This window comes from Macaca nemestrina, chromosome 9 (genome assembly GCF_043159975.1).
Source record: "Macaca nemestrina isolate mMacNem1 chromosome 9, mMacNem.hap1, whole genome shotgun sequence".
NCBI classification, from domain to species: Eukaryota; Metazoa; Chordata; class Mammalia; order Primates; family Cercopithecidae; genus Macaca; species Macaca nemestrina.
This window is the reverse complement of record NC_092133.1, coordinates 51,701,408-51,717,719: the sequence shown is the minus strand read 5'-3', so window position 1 is coordinate 51,717,719 and position 16,312 is coordinate 51,701,408. Positions and strand designations below refer to the sequence as shown.

Sequence of the window (16,312 nt, the reverse complement as noted above, 5' to 3'; positions counted from 1 at the left end):
CCCAAGCCCTGCCCAGCGGAGAGGTGGCTGAGACTCCGCCAGAGTTTGAGTGCGGTGCATGCTTCTGGGCAGTGCTGGGGGACCCGATGCAACCTCCACAGCTGCTGGCCCAGGTGTTAAGCCCCTCACTGCCCTGGGCTGGCCTGCTGCTCCATGTGCAAGGCCCTCCAAACTAGCGCCCGCCGGAACTCGTGCTGGCCTGTGACTGTGTCGCTGCAGTCCTGGTTGCCACCCATGCTTTTCCCTCCACACCTCCCCACAAGCAGAGGGAGGTGGCTCCGGCCTTGGCCAGCCCAGAGAGGGGCTCCCGCAGTGCCATGGCAGGCTGAAGGGCTCCTCAAGCGTGGCCAGAGTGGACATCGAGACCAAGGAGGCGGGGAGAGCAAAGGTTGCTAGCACGTTGTCACCTCTCACAGTGGCTCGATCTGGGCTCACTGCAATTCTGCTTCCCAGGTTAAAGTGATTATCCTGTTTCAGCCTCCAGAGTAGCTGGGATTATAGAGGTGAGCCACCACGCCCGGATAATTTTTGTATTTTTAGTAGAGATGGGACTTCACCACATTGGCCAAGCTGGTCTCGAACTCCTGACCTAAAGTGATTCACCTGCTGTAGCCTCCCAAAGTACTGGGATTAGAGGCATGAGTCACGGTGCCCAGCCAACAGTTCATAAGGTTTAAATTGCAGGCTGTTCGTCAGAAAGCTCACTGTCTCGCTCCTGTCCCTTAGTCACTTAGTGAATCATCCTTTTGCCCAGCATATCCACGCTGTCCATGCTACCTGCCCACGAGTCACTCAGTAGTCCTCTTGGTGACCAGATTGACAGATTGAGAAGAAGAATGGTGAAGACAGTACAATAAAATATTTTGAGAGAAAAAGAGAGACTACATTCACGTAGCTTTCATTACTGTAAGTTCTGGGAATTTTGTTGAGACATTGCTTTAAACTAGTCATATCAATATGTGATTTCATCCTCAAATAATGGTTATTTTCTAAAAGTTATAAAATATTTTCATTTCTCCTTTGACTAAAATGTAACTAATAATTGGATTTTTTTTGTTTGGTTTTGCTTTGCATTGTTTTGAACTGGTATTTTTCTTTGACGTTCCATGTATAAGAGTTTTTGAATTCCAAGTACAAGCATTTCGATTTTTTAATCAAAATAGAATTTATTACCATATAGTCAGAGAATTCTATTTTCATAAATACAGCATTTGCAAAAAAAAAAAAAGATTTCTTTATAATTGAATATTTGCTAAATTTTTGAGAATATTTCATATATGCGTTTGAGAAGAGGTCTATTTTCTATTGTTAGATCTGGAGTTTGATATATAAGAACAGTTTCATTAACTTTTCTTCGTAAGTTCTGTATACGTACTGACTAAATGTTATGATTGTATATGACTTGGACTGAGAGAGATAAGAAGTTTTATATAATTTAATATTTGTCTGTCTACTTGAATCTACTCAAATTTTTGCTTTATGAAAATTACTGGTGAGGCATTTAGTATATAATTATTAATAACTGTTAAATGTTTCATATGAAAGTCACTTTTTGCCTTATAAAATATTGCTCATTTTCACAGGTTCTTTGGCTTGAGTCTACCTTGTTTGGTATATGAAAACATTGACCGCATTTGCATTCTCCTGTTGTAACCTTGTATGTCTTTTCTTTGTAACCTTTCTAGTTGTAGTTTCAGATGTACCACTATTATACAGAATAGATTTCCCTTCATTAATCAACCTAAAATACTATAAGTTAGTAAGTTAAGCTTTTAAATTTGTTTGTATAAAAGTTATATGTGGAGTCAATGATGTGATGTGGTTTTATGCTTATGTGCATGTATGTGAGGTATATATATAGATGTAAAGCACATATATATGTATTCAAGTTATCAAGGTATGATTTCATTAGTTTTTCTTCTTCTTTGTTATATTTAGGAAAGTAGTTTCCTCTTTTATGATACCATTTGTTTCTTTCTATAAAGAAACATCTGCTACCCATCCTCACTTTCCAAATATTATAGAGTGATACCTGTATTTATTTCTCTTTACATGAAGGAAGCTGTTAGCAAACTTATTATAATTTTATATATTTTTCTTTCCTCACCTTTAAATCCTTTTAATTTTTATTTTAGAGTACATATCATCTGTAAAACAAATTGACCTTTTTATTCCCATCATTAACATTTCTATTTAAATATATACTTATCCACCCCAGACGTTACATCAAAGCTTCTCCTATCATTTACTGTTTACATGAGCTCATTACTTAGACTTCCGAGAAAGTGCTCATGGAAATAGTACACCCTTAATTGCTGCATGTTTAAAATCATTTGTCTGTGAACTTTATTCCTGTAATTCTGTTTAACTAGATATTAATCTGTGTCTCACATTATATTTTCTTGAGTGTGTTTGTTTCATTGTCTGCAGATAGGAATTGTCGGTATGTCTGATGTTAGTCTGCGTTTTGTTTTCTTTTAAATACTATATATTTTCACCTGAATGCCGCCTCTTTTTTCTTCCTTCTTTGTTTAAATTTTGAGCAATTTTACTAGACTATTTATCAGTGACTTCTATTCTTGATTAGTTTTTCTAATTCACCATTGTGTAATTTCAATATGTATGTGTGTGCTTTAAGGAAGTTTTCTAGAACTGTATATTTCAGAGTTTGTTCTGCTTTATTTGGTTTTATTTAAATTCTGATTAAACATACGTTTTTGTATCTTATATTGTATGTAAGTTTTAGATCTTTATTATTTTATTAAACTTTGATTTGATTGTTTTCATTTTCCCTCCATATTCTCTCTTTAGCCTCAGTTTTTCTTATTATTCGTTTCACGATGAAATTAATTCATTTTTTATAAGTTGGTTTTCAGTTCTGAAACAAGTTTTTCCATTAATTTCAAAGTATTACCTAAGCTCTAACAATTCAGTTTCCAAATCTTCCTCTTTTTTGGTTTTCTCATACCTAATGTTTGCTCTCTTTCATTCATGCTTTTATGTGTATGTCTAATATTCCCTTCAGAATGCAGAACCTCAGTTGTGTAGGTGTTTTTAGTGACTTGCTAAGTTATTATAACATCATAGCTCTCTTTAATTCTCTCTTATTTTCAACAGAGAAGATGAACTCAATGTGAACCTACATTGGTGACTACATAGCTAAAACCATTCATATTCTACACTTTGTAGAAATATCTGTTGCCATGCATTTTTAAAAATTTTTGAGGATAGTCTGTATTCTATTGTTTTCTTGCTGTTGCTTGCCTATTTTCAGTGTTTTCATGTGAGCATTTCAAGTAATTTAAATAATACATCCTGTTTATAATTTTGTTCCAATTAGAAGTCTCCTTCCATAAGTATAAAAATTAAATTTAAAGATTGATGTTTCTTATTTTAATATCTTAAGTTAATTCTAAGAATGTTCAATTTACACAATATCAGAAAGCTTATATTATGTTATTTATGTATTTATTTTGTTTAAATTATTAAAAATTATGAATATCATAAGATAATTATTATTATGGCCCATGATTATGTTATTAACTTAATTTCTGAAATGATGTTTTGTACTTACATTTATAAAAGAGGAATTCTATATTCCTGAACCACAGGCTTTGATATTATAACAATCATTTATACCTGTAACAACAATTTAATTTTTGTAAGAAACATGCTCAGCCCATATATACAATTTGAACTGTACCTTTTAATGTTAATACATATTGGAAGCTGACAATTTCAAATAACTAAATTGTAAATCATAAACACACACAGATAATACCCAGAGAATGGGTCATGGCCATTTTTATAAGAACTCTTGCAAGATCAATACCCAGTCTTAAAAAACATTTAGTTTACAACATTATGCCAATGGTAACAATTGAACTTATTTATTTATATTTTAAAGTATATTATTACACTGCTAAAATTAGTTGCTTAAATGATTTCTATTTAAAGTCTAGATTTATATTCATTTTGACATTTACTTTTTGGGGACACTTTTCTTTATTTTTTATGATTTCCTTTTAAAGTGGTAATCTTTTTCTTACAGCTTATTTTATCTAGTCTTACTCTGGAAGCTGTATAACATTAATAATACAGCTTTCATTGTTCCTCAGAATGTATTTTCTTTTTATACAGTTCTTATCTTTTTCCTCTGACTTCTTTTCTTCATTCTTGACCATTCCTATATATTAGCTTGCAATAAAATCCCACCTAGACCTTTTGCCTAAATTCACACCTGATTCTCCAGCAACCTATCAGATAGCTGTACTAGTTTATCTAACTAAATATTCCCCTCAAGCTACCATTCTGAGAATCGAACTCAATACCTTATTCAACAGGCTGCCCTCTTTCTTATGAACTCATTTTTACTCATTGAAGTTATTTAAGTCAGAAACTTGCAATTCATTTTTATCAATCTCTCATGTCTCATTCATTCCTAAAATTATGATAATTTTAATGCCCACATATGGAAATCTTTGAAAGTCATCTTCACTCATTTCCTACATTTTGCAAAAAAACATAACTCAGTCCCTCATTATTGTTTTCTTGGATTATCACAATAGTGTTCTTACCTGATCTTCTACCTGTCTCCAATATTACTTTCCTCTAATCAATTCTTCACATTGCAGACAGTGTGCACTTTTAAAACTTCAGTCAGATTATATTGCTCCTCAATTTAAAACCATTTTATTGTCTCTCACTGCCCTCATTACAATATCCAGAATTCTGCATATGACTGACCTGATCCTTTAGAATGTTATAGCTGCTTCGAGCCTCATTTCTGTCAGTCTCTGCTTTCCATGCCCTATCCAAAATGAAATCACAATGAAAAACATTCACTTTCTGAAAGGGTATCATGTTTCTTGTTGCCTCTAGGTCATTTTTTTTCCTGCTGAATCTTCTTCAAATACCCCAAGTGTGAATGATTCTTAGGTTTCTTTATGTGTTAAGCTTTGACAGCATCTTCCATGAGAATACTACTTTAACCACAAGTCTGTGTTATCTGTCCTCTGTACTTACAGTATACTAATACTCAGCACACAACTTTTTCATTTTTTTCTTTTCTTATATCCCTTAATTGTTCATAAAGTTATTTATGTACCTGCACATTTTTATATCCCCAATGACTAGCACAATGCCTGAAGCATAATAGGCACTTGACAAATAATATTTTCAATACATTAACAACATCCTTGGAGATAATAATTTCACAATAATAATGGAATTCACTTCCATTTATTATCAGTAAATAAGTGAGAGAAATGTGATTATCCAAAATAACACATACATAGAATTAGAAAATACTAGAACTGATAAGAATGAAATGCTAAACCAATAACAGTGATTATATCTCTGAAGAAATTTGGATAAAAGAATATGAAAGTAAAAGAGATTTTAAGTTTTTACTGTATTTAAAGAAGTTATTATCAGAAAATATGTAATATTTAAAATACAAAAGTGGAAGAAACTCTAAATGTGATACACTGAGTCACCTGACTAGATACAAAACTGTTTAATGCTCGGTTTCTATTTAATATGCTATTTTTCCAGTCTGAAGGCCAAAGAAGACATGAAAAAGCTTATTTTTCAGAGTTCATACAAAAACTCATGTGGTCTCCATGTTCAGGCATATGTTATTGCTGAAGCTAAATGTATCTGGAAACACAGATGTTGAACTGAATTTATACTCTGCCGTAGCTTCCTGTGTCATGGTAATCTTGTGTCCTTTGGTTGATTTGAGTATCTGCTTACTCAAAAAAGTTTTGTCTTGGCACAGAAATAGCATTTCAATTTAAAGGAGGAAATGGACTAGATATTCTCAATTTCATTCCTTTGGACAAGTCATGTTTCTTCAATTACTCTGTGTGTCTTGGTCTCCTTTTATCATTTAAACTCTAGGGATACGAGTAAAATTAAAAAAGAAAATGACAAGATAAAAAATAGTAATGTGGAAAAAGAGAATGAACAAACAAGAAAGAATAGAAAAAGAGATACAAAATGTTTTAAAGAAAGGAAAAAAGCAAGTCAATAAAAGAAAAGAAACAGACTATCCAAACACATGCAAAACACACCCACCACCAGACTACTATTATGACTACTGTCTCCCCAAATTCTCAGTTTAGTCTATATTAGTGACAGCAAAAAAAAAAAAAAAAAAAAAAAAAAAATCAGATCTTGATATACAGAATTGAAATACCATAATTTTTATTTTTCATTTTATATGCACATGGAACATATATTGAGGTAGACCATATCTCACACTCTGAGCCATAAAACAAACTTCAAAAGACTCGTAGTAAGTCATATCATACACAATGTATTCTGTGACCTGTGATCACAATGGAACAATACTAAAAATTAGTAACAGAAAACTAATTCAAAAATTTCCAAAGACTATGTCAAAACCAGCTCGGTCAGGGAGACCCAACCCATTAGCACTAGAGAAATTAAAGAAACACACACAGAAATATAGGGGTGTGGAGTAGGAAATCAGGGGTCTCACAGCCTTCAGAGCTGAGAGCCTTGAACAGGGCTTTACCTACGTATTTATTAACAGCAAGCCAGTGATAAGCATTGTTTCTATATATTGTAGATTAACTAAAAGTATTCCTTATGGGAAACAAAGGGATGGGCCGAAATAAAGGGATAGGTTGGGCTAGTTATCTGCAGCAGGAGTATGTCCTTAAGGGACAGATCGCTCATGCTGTTGTTTGTGGTTTAAGAATGCCTTTAAGTGGTTTTCCACCGTGTGTGGGCCAAGTGTTCCTTGCCCTCATTCAAATAAACCCACAGCCTTCTAATGTGGGTATCATGGCCATCATGAACATGTCACAGTGCTGCAGAGATTTTGTTTATGGCCAGTTTGGGGGCCAGTTTATGACCAGATTTTGGGGGACCTGTTTCCAACAGACTAAATACATACATAGTTCTACATAATCTATGGGTCAAAAAGAAAGTCTTAAGTAAAATTCAGAAATACAATGAACTAAATAAAAATGAATATATCAAAATTGGTGGGACATATCTAAATAATTTCTACAAGGGAATACTATAAAAATAAACGCTTTCATTAAGAAAGGGAAAGTCTCAAATCAGTAACCTAAGATCAGAAATCATGGACATTTAAAGCAGAAAATCAAGTAAAATAAATGTTAAAGGCTGGCTGTTTGAAAAAAATCAATACAGTTTGCACACTTCTGGCAAAAGTAACAAAGAGAAAGAGAGAAGGCACAATTTACTCATATCATGAAAGGAAAAGCAGATGTCACTATAGACCCTGCAAATATCAAAAGGACAACCCGACACACATAAATTTGATAATGTAGATAACATGGACAAATTCTTCAAAAGATGCTGATTACTAAATTTATCAAATATGCAATAGATAATTTGAGTAGCCTTAAAACTCTAAAGGAAATTGAATTCCTAGTTAAAAATCTGTTGAGAATAAATCTTCAGGCCTTGATTGGTGAAATCTACTAAATATTTAAATAAGAATTAACATCAATTCTATAAAATTTCTTCCACCAAATATGAGAAGGAAGCATTTCCCAATTCATTATTTGAAATTAGTATTACCCCAATATAAAATTCAACAAGCACAAAATAAAAAGAAAGAAAAATACTCTAGGCCAATTACCAATATAGACAAAAAAATCATTAACAAAGTATTTTCTATTTAAATATAATTATATTAGACTAATTAGGGTTAATTGCATGAATGCAAGGTATGTTCAATATTCCAAAATTAATCAACGTAATCCACAATATCAGTAGACTTAGGAAGGCAAATGATATAATCATATCAATTGAGAACAAAACTGTCAAAGTCTATACAATTTTAGATAAAGACTATCAGAAACATAAACAGAATAACTTTCTCAGGTTAGTAAAATTACCTACAAATACCTACAGTCAATAGTATACTTCATAGTGAAAGACATAGTGCTTAACCCTTAAGATTTGGAATAAGAGAGGATGTCTGCAATGTGTAGCATATTTGGGGTGATGGAATTTTCCTGGAACTTGACTATAGCAATATCATTATCCCAACGATATTATTGGAGAACACTTGGCAAAGAATACACATGATGTGAATGAATTATTTTTACATATGTATGTGAATCTACAATTAAAACAAAAACCTTAATATTGACATGAATCAAATTTCTAATTTTGGATTAATCTAATATTTCCAATTATAATTTCAATAACTAAAACTCAAGCAAATCAAGACCAAAATGTCAATAAATCTAAAATTGAAATGAACTTACATATTATCTAAAATATGGGAGAGAAGAAAAAAAATTACTCTCTAAGCCAAAGTTCAGACAAATATTTATTTTGTTGAATCTCTGTATTGGAATGTATTTTTATAATTACACAATAAATAAATTTTTTAAATACACAAATAACTTCCTCTAAGCTGTACTCCAGCGTAAAGACAAACACGTTATAACTTTCCAGTATTTTGTCATTGAGCACTTTATTGTGAATTACAAAACTACTCATGAACCTGTGAATGTGTAAAGTGTCGAAAAGCCTATTTTCTACAATCATGTAATAAAATATAGACATGTTTTTCTTATATTTTCTCCTCTCATCATTTCAAATATTAAGCCAGACCCATTTGTCCTGCCCTGATTCAAAGCTTATTTTTCTGGGATAAAACATAAAAAGACTAAAAGTAGCTGGTTCTTCTTTTCTTTGAAAAACAAAATAAACAAGTAGCCACTGCTACGATGCTTAGAAGACACACAAACAAATGTACCCACATCTAAGATGCTTAGATGTCTTAGAAGACAAAGAGTAATGGTAACATGTTTCTGAGAGCGAGAAAATCAATGGGGTTAAATTTCTCCCAGAATGGAAGGAAGGAAATCTTTTGGCTTCTAAGAGAATGGGCACACTCTCTGACCCAGTCCAGTATTCTGACAAGATGGCAAGACCCTAAGACCCTGGGGGTTAGTTTAAGAAGACGAGCTGTTGAAGTACCTGTGACATGCAAATCCTAGTATAAATATTTTACAGTAATAAAGAATAGCATTAGTCCAGTAAAAGCAAACCCAGAAAAAGTTCATAATTTTATAGATGTTTTACATTTAGTACTCAAGAGTGTTGTTTGATTTCCATTTTGAAATCTGATGGTGCTGCTCCAGTAACCATGCATCCATATATATGTATGTGTATACATATAGTTATAGGTGTACATAAATATATTAATATATGCATAACTACATATATAATTACAACAATAAGTGCAGAACTACAATATTCCTGTCAAACTAACAGATTTAGTTTATGAAAGAAACACAAAGCTATCCAGTCCTTTCTAGCATTAAAAAAATTTCACATTTGTTTTTCTTTTCAAATAAGAGTAGCAAAAGAACTAAAGACAAGGAACAACCAATTTAAGTTTAAATTTATCTCTATTGATACACATAAACTCTTCACACAGAAATAAACAGTACTAATATAATGATGAAACACTGTACTTGTAAAACTGGCATATAATGCCAGGATGCGATATGAGGATTCTGCTTCTATATTTTTTCCTTTATGGATCTGTTCTTGAATTGGTATCTTGATGACAGAGATCAGAGGAGAAGGTTAATACTAGAGCACAAACTTACTCAAATTTGTTTTACTTCCAGTCTTGTATTTTAAAGAAAAATACTAAAAATATTCCATAGAATATTTACATTTTTACATTTTTAAGGTACTCTATGTAGGCTTACTGTAACAAACCCTAAAATTTAGGCAACATATGACATCTGCAATTAATATAACCAATATAATATCAACAATTTTTCACTTTCAGTAGTTAACGCATTAAAATGTATTTTATTTGAAATGGCACTTTTCAAACCTTTATATTCCTGTGACAAATGTAGAAAATCTGGGTCTTAATAGTTTTTGTAGAAAAATTACTTTGAAACAGAAATGTGCACAAATTATAAATACCCAGCTCAATACATTTTTAAAAATATAAGGTATATTGAGAAAAAGATGCCTATGATATTCTATAACCAAGCTGCTGCCTTCATAATTCCCTTCCATCTCTAGCTGCCTCCACACAAGGATGACCTCTACTACAATTTATTTTACTATTGAATAATTAAATCATTTTGAAATTTATACAAATTAGGTCATGTTACTGAATTATTTCACTCAACAACATGTTTGTAAGATTCCTTCATATTTTGTGTCCAATGGTGCATGATCAGTCCTCATTTCTCAAAAATGTTCTGTGGTACAATGTAAGACAATTTCCATATGTTCTTGATGGAGATTTAAGTAATTTTCTATTTTAGGGTTTTACAGGTAAGTCTGTTACAATTATTCCGGTTTCTTTTTTGTTGCTGCTGTTGTTGAACATATGTGTGCCTATCTGCTGAGTATATGCTTGGGTTGGAAGAAATGTCTGATTTATAGAAAGTATGTACATTTGGCTATGGTAGATATGACTCAACACTTTTTGGAAGTAGCCATACCAATTAATATTCTCACTATTAGTGTATGAGAGTTCCGGTTGCTCCATGTGGTCACCAACATTCTGTATTTTCCTTCTGTTTCATTTTAGGCATTCTTGTAGGTATGAGGAAACACTCATTTTTTTTTCTTTCCTTAATTCTCATTTAAAAGAATGTAAACAAAACCCACATTTAATCAGTCATTCAATAATTCACTTGAAACTTGTATTTGTGTGTATATATCTCCATACGTTCATAAAAAGTAAAAAAAGTTGTAAAATTATATTTCATCTCCTAAAATTACTCTGAAGACTATTAAAAGATATTATTTTTCTTTTTATCATCTTTCATTCTCTGTTAAGTCACAAGAACAAAGATATTGAGATAAATAGTTTTCAAGCAGTTATTTTGGATTAATTTATGTGAGTCCTTGAGAAGGTAGTTAAGAAAATCATTGAACCATGTAAGTGACTGTTGGAAATTTTATCAAGGGATATCAGTTTTGCTGAGCTCAAATTTTGTTTGTTTTTAATTTATCTGTAGTGCAGAAGCAATAGCTACTAGATTGCAAGTGTTTCTGTGTTTGAAAACAGAAAGTATTTAATGAGTGGTATTATCAATACCAGTAATCTAACCTTGCAAGGTACACCTGAACATAAAATTCATGAGCCAACCCTTACTTCCAATGAATTTTCCTTTCTTTGTTCTCTTTTTATATTGATGTTTCACAGAGACAAAATAATAATAAAAGTTTCAAAACTTTGCAAAAAATATTGTTTGATCTTAAATCCACAACATTATTCCACTTTAATCACAAATTCTGCACGTGACTTTGTAAAAATACATTATAGTCATTAGTTTTTCTGTGTTTATTTGTAATTAAAATATGTTAAACATTACAAATTATGACATTTAAAACATCTAAATAGAGTAATCATGCAATAGTTTTTTTCCTAAGCCATTGATATCATTTGGCTCTGTGTCCCCACTCAAATCTCATCTTGAATTGTAATCACCATGATCCCCACATGTTCAGGGAGGGACAAGGTGAGAAGTGATTGGCTCCTGGATGGTTTCCCCCATGTTGTTTTCATGATAGTAAGTGAGTTCTCAGGAGATCTAATAGTCTTATAAGGCATCTTTTCCTGCTCTTGCTAGCTCTCTCTTTTCGGCCACCATGTGAAGAAGGTCTTCACTTGCCCTTTCGCCTTCTGCCATAATTGTGAATTTCCTGAGGCCTCCCTAGCCATGCTCAACTATGAGTCAATTAAACCTTATTTCCTTATAAATTACCCACTCTAGGGTATTTCTTTATAGCAGTGTGAAAATACCCACCCAAACTTACATAGAGGTTTTAATCATTTTTATGCATTTATTTTTGTAAGTAATATTTTGTGTTTTCCCAGAGGTATTAGGAAAGAATTTTCCAAATGTACTAAGTTAGAACATTAGATTTGGACCCAATAACGACTTTGGATTGCAAAAATTTTAAACTAAGAACAAGAGTAAATAAAGTTGTTATATTGATATTGTGGCTGTATGTTGCAGGTAACATGAAAAAACAGAGTAAGTTTAACTGGCAGAGAGTCATCAATGCAGATAACTATAGAGATATATAAAACAAAGTCATGACTGTATATATTTTTATATAGTTACATGTTTATAGTTATAATTTTTGCCTGCAATATGGTTAATTTTATGGCATATAAACAAAAATTGTCATTAATATTCTCTTTCCAAATTTCCATACAATATGTATATAATCATGCCCTTTATAATTTTAAAATTATTTTGTACATATTCATCTTCCTAACAAGAACCCAGAAAATCCTCAAAAAGTGATTATTAATTCATTAATTAATTAATTTGGCATCCTCATCAGTAAGCACAATGTTGAGTGTATAGTAATTGTGTGAAAAACATTGCTTGTCTATACAAGTTCATATTTCATCAGGACCATCAAGTTAAGAGTGCTAAGCACTTCCCAATTTAAAAATTTTTGAATCAATTCTTCCTCTGGCTGAAGGATCCATTTCCTGTTGTTGTTTATGTATGAAAGAACTCTTAATGAAAACAGCTCAGTGTCCATTAAATATTTGTTGTTTAAATGAATACCTAAAAGCAGAACAACATTTGTAACTCTGTTCATACAATTATGCAACTTCAAATCAGTGTTAAAAATATAAGACAGTGATAAATGTATGCTGAAGCAATGAGGTAACCTTTCAAGAAGGTATAAATTGGGCACTTCATAGAGCAATTATTTTAAAATGGAAGCATTTGCACTACATCTCTATTTTTAGAAGAGAAATAGTGGCGCCTTATTGCTTATGTGACTCAGGAAATTGTACTAAAAATCTTAGATGAATCAGGGAAGAGTAGCAGAGACCTCCCGGTATCCTAGACATTTTTTTTCTTTTTTTTTTTTTCGAGTCACCCAGGCTGGAGTGCAGTGGGTGTGGCCTCGCCTCCCTGCAACTTTCACCTCCCCTGCTCAAGTGATCCTCCTGCCTCCGCCTCCAAAGTAGCTGAGACCACAGACGGTGTACCACCACGCCGGGCTAATTTTTTGTATTTTTGTTGGAGACGGGGATTTGGCTGGTCTCGACCTCCTGAGCTCAAGTGATTCTTCTGCCTTGGCCTCCCAAACTGCTGGGTTATAGGCATGAGCCACCATGCCTGACTTGAATATCCTAGACTTTAATCCATGCCTGGCCATGTGGGAATATTCTATTTCTGGTTTCTTGGTTATTATTTGTGCTTTGCCTTGCAATGCATTCACATCTATAAAAAAGTAGATTGGGTACTGGCAGCAGTGGCTCGTGCCTGCAATCCCAGCACTTTGGGAGGCCGAGGCAGGCGGGTCACCTGAGGTCGGGAGTTCGAGACCAGCGTGACCAACATAGAGAAACCCTGTCTCTACTAAAAATACAAAATTAGCTGGGTGTGGTGGCGCATGCCTGTAATCTCAACTACTCGGGAGGCTGAGGCAAGCGAATCGCTTGAACTCAGGAGGCGGAGGTTGCAGTGAGCAGAGATCGCACCATTGCACTCCAGCCTGGGTAACAAGAGTGAAACTATGTCTCAAAAAAAAAAAAAAAAAAAAAATTGATAAGAGGTTGATAAAGTTCTCTTTCTTTAATACTCAATATTCCAATGTGATTCCTTAAGGCAATGGACAATTCAGTGATAGCTATTTCCATAGCTTTCTAATAACAACTCAAACTAACTTCGAAATGCCAATAAATAACCTCTACCTGGAGATAAGCCAGCTTATGTCGATCATATATTTTCAAAGGAGAGTCCAGTCTAGTTTTGTGAAGATAGTAAAGCATTAAAGTCAGCCACAAAAAGTTCAATTTGTAGAACTTTAGCAAAAGTAGTGATTAATGAAACTGGAAATGTTCAAGAAATACATGCAAATTAGAAAATAAAATGTCAATATATTTTAAAATGTAATGAATTGCAATTATGTAATTAATAATTGTAGAGTTGATGATGAAAATAATTAAAACACTTTTTTCAAGAATATTCCTTGATTTTTTTGTTTTATACAATTGTATTGCACAGATGTTCTATTGTTTTTTAAAGTCATTCTTAATTTTTATGCTATACATAATTGCATCGGAACATTGCTATCATCTGCACTTGTCATACATTTAATATTTGATCCTAGATTATTAATTTTAAAAGTCTTGTGTTTTCCTTTTTTTTCTTTTTAATTATTGGCACAAGAAGAACGTTTGTCATATCTCTTCCAAAAGATTAGCTCTTTATATATTCAGGATGGATGCACTAGTCCTCCTCCTATAGTCTAAGAAACACAGTTTTTGGGGAGATGTAATTTTGCTGAAGAGTTCAACTGCACCAATTAATACAGAAACAAACACATACTTTTTAACATGTTAATTGTATCCTTTGTATTTGTTGCTTAAATTTAGCTAGGTTATATGTCTTATATTTGCCAATTCACAAAGTTTCAGAAATTGTCTTCTAGTTAACTTTAAGTATTATTCAGTGCTACCTATTTTCTTTTTCATTTATAAAGTCTTACTATTATAGCAGAGAACACAATAATTATCATAATAGAAACATTCTAGAAAATAAGCAGGATAGTTATTATGAACCACAAATGTAACATAGGAATGTTTTTTATTTAAGGTAAAGAAAAATAAGAGATGGAAGACACTAAAAGGCCAGCTTCAGGAAGAATAGAGAGGAGTCAGCACAAACTCCTGTAACTACTTCCCAAAAGTAAGCCTCATTCACAAATATATTGTCTAGTCAACACCAGTTTATACACAAGATCACATGCAATTAATACTTTAGAAAACAATGAACAAATATCAGCATACTCTCAAGCAACAGAGGTAAATGATATTTTCGTTTTACCCACCTGGACTGCAGCACTCTTCACGCAGCAGACAGAAGTATTTTCAGCAGAGGTGGATGTTGTTTCAACCGACGTAACCCTGGAGGATGAAAGAGGAAAGTTGTAGTTACTGTCTACCCTAATAATCAAAGACATTAAAATTGACAAAGGGTCCAGCCACTTTCATTCATTTAGAATTGCTCCATCCAATATGGTAGCCACTAGCCACACAGAGTTCTTTAAGTATGAATTAACTAAAATTTAAAAAAGTAAAATTTTAGTTGCTTAGCTGTTACATTGGTCACTCTCCAAGTGCCCAAAGGCCACTTGTGAGCATACAAATGTTTCTATCATTGCGGAATGATGTACAGGCCAAAGTTAATCCTGGGAATAACACCTTGCCTGACATTTTAATCTTTTTTAAAATCTTTAAAAGCATGAACTATATTTTGTCTGAACTTAATTAGATAAATTTTTCTTTTTATTTTCATCTAAGGGAGAAAAGTTTCATTTATATTTAGGGTATTAACTGGCTCATTTGACAAGGTAAAGCAAGAACTGGCATAATTCACTGAAATGAAAGTGCTAATGGTTTGTATGAGCACATCACAACTGGAAATAAAAAGGTTATTCACTTTTCATGGCAAACCTTGTCTTTTTCTCTATGGTTCATGGTCTAAGGCTATTCTTTTAGACACTTTGCTATTTCTTCAATACTATTTGGAAAAATCTTTATTATTGACAAAGTACTGAGAATCAGCCTGCTTATTTCACATAACTGATTAGGTATGTTCTAGAGAGTTAAATGATATATTTTAGATTTAGATTTAACTTTTATGTTTTAAACCTTAAACTCAACCATACATATTATTAATTTCCATATTTCAAGCAATATCACTGCTAGTTCTCTGCCCCAGATGGATGGTTCTTTCTTCTATTTTTGATATTATCCAGGCCCTTTGTCTATAATCTCTTTTCACAATAATTATAAAATTTGCCCCTTTGTCCTTCATTGTTACCAAAAATAGAGAATTTTAAATTGAAATAGAGACTTACTATGATACCTTTCTAAATATAATGCATTGATTAGTGGAAAAGTCTGGAAAGGCCTCTAGATTTGGACTGAGCCACGCTAACAACTTTCTTGGTTCTCCAATAGGCACATGGCCTATTATGAGACTTCTTCACCTCTGAAATCAGATAAGCCAATTCTCCTAATAAATGCCTCCCCTCCCCTCCTCTCCCCTCCCCTCCCCTCCCCTTCCCTCCCCTCCCCTCCCCTTACCTCCCCTCCCCTCCCCTCCCCTTCCCTCCCCTCCCCTTCCCTCCCCTCCCCTCCCCTCCCCTTCCCTCCCCTCCCCTCCCCTTCCCTCCCCTCCCCTCCCCTCCCCTTCCCTCCCCTCCCCTTCCCTCCCCTCCCCTTCCCTTCTCTTCCCTTCCCTTCCCTCTCTCTATATATATG

The 16,312-nt window shown here is 33.3% G+C and overlaps 1 long non-coding RNA gene across 1 annotated transcript in view; it reads right to left on the bottom strand.

The window, feature by feature from the left end:
• Nucleotides 1-14,951, bottom strand: part of LOC105496637 (uncharacterized) — a 121,541-nt gene extending 106,590 nt beyond the window's left edge. The window contains exon 1 of the long non-coding RNA XR_011607434.1: nucleotides 14,875-14,951. This is a non-coding gene — a long non-coding RNA (uncharacterized lncRNA). The remainder of the gene's footprint in view (nucleotides 1-14,874) is intronic.
• Between the last annotated feature and the right edge of the window lie 1,361 nt (nucleotides 14,952-16,312).